Source organism: Glycine max, chromosome 10 (assembly GCF_000004515.6).
Source record: "Glycine max cultivar Williams 82 chromosome 10, Glycine_max_v4.0, whole genome shotgun sequence".
Taxonomy (NCBI): Eukaryota; Viridiplantae; Streptophyta; class Magnoliopsida; order Fabales; family Fabaceae; genus Glycine; species Glycine max.
In genome coordinates, this window is record NC_038246.2 from 43,271,502 (window position 1) to 43,273,304 (window position 1,803).

Sequence of the window (1,803 nt, forward strand, 5' to 3'; positions counted from 1 at the left end):
TCCAGCACGACATTACTTAGGACATTGCTCAAAATTAAAATCGCAAATTCTTTATATATATTTTAAAAAAAAATAAATTGAGTGATTATTATCAACACAAATATCCCCCACCAAAAAACATTAATACTATCAGAACGTAATTGGCTTATTTTAAAAAGAAAGAAAGAGAATTTTGGAGTCATGGTCAAAACCTTATATTCTGTTTTAACAATATAAAGCAAGAAACTTTATAATATTCCGTTGATTAATTATGCAATCCTTTTATTTAAGTCGTTTTATTTTAACTGTAAAAAAATACTTATTTATTTCAATTTTTTATAAACGCAATTTATTTTACTTGTTTTAGAAAAATGATAATAAATATAAACTAATTAAAATGAATTTTTTTATTAGATTATAGATTAAAATGATGATTTTATACAATAAGAAACTAAAATCATTAATGCTTATATTTAAAATTTTGAAAAAGAGATTTATCCCTTTCCATTTATTTATTATTAATAAAATATATGTACAAATAAAATCAAATGCTAATAAATATTCTAAAAAATAAAATTCGCCTCTCATATTGTTAAAATAATAATAGTCACACCTATACACTAGAAGAGATGCTAATAATCCCCTTAGAAAATTGATGGAAAAATTAGAAAAAAGGTTAAATTTTTTTATCAAGAAAATAAATATTTGTTTATAAAAATTAAAGTTAAAAATTAGGTAAACACTTATTTTTATATAAAGAAAATACTCGTTAACGAGTTTTTTGCAATTATCTTATAGTACTGTTCATTATATTTCCCACGTGAAATTGGTTCACCAATGTGGTTGGTAGCGGGTACTACCGGATTAACGTTACTTGAATCACGGTTTTTGGTAGACAGGAAGAAAACAATTGATCTGGATGTCAACAAGATAAAAAGTGATTGGTAGTACACATTACACAAATGACAAAATAATTTGAATGAGTGGGGCTGTAATTTGAGACATTATTGGTGTGATATTTACTGTATCAAAGTCGTGCAACTTGGATAATTATTTTATTTCGGACTGAAATATAAATAACAAAATATAATTTATGTCAAATAAAAAATTAGTTTATATTATTTAATTTTGATAGTCTTAATAAAGAAATTTATCCATTTATATTTAATTTGTTTATATTTTAGCCAGTCAAATATAATAATCACGACATTTCCCTATGAACATCGTTATAGAAAGAACAAATTGTGAATGGATAGAAATGTTAAATATTGTGGTTACTTTTGTTAATGTTTTTGTTCAATAATTTTTTTTCAAAATTGTATTAATATATATAAATTAGTATAGCATATAATGCTATAAATATGTAACCAAAAAAAAAAAATAATGCTATCAATATAAATTTGTAATATTTATATTAAGAATTCCATTTTTATTAGTTAAAGGTCATGCCAACATAGTTAATTTAACATTAAACACTTTTCTTATTTATTATTTTTAAATTTTTATTTGATGTTAATTTTTTTCTTGAATTTTTTTTAATATTAAACAAGCTAGCATTTTAAAGCTACAAAAAAAGTATTTTTTATATTTTTAGTGATATTTAGATGGACTTATTTAATACTCCGTATTATAAACATTTAAAGGATAAAATTAATATTAAATAAAAATTTGAAAATAATTAGATCTATTTTGATAAAGTTTCCTTTATGTATTTCTATATATTAAAAAAAAAATAAGAAGATAAGTGAAATGAGTTTTGTCCAGAAGTCAATATCAACTCATACATTTGAGCTTTTGAAGTGAGTGATGGAGTTTTTTTAAAGT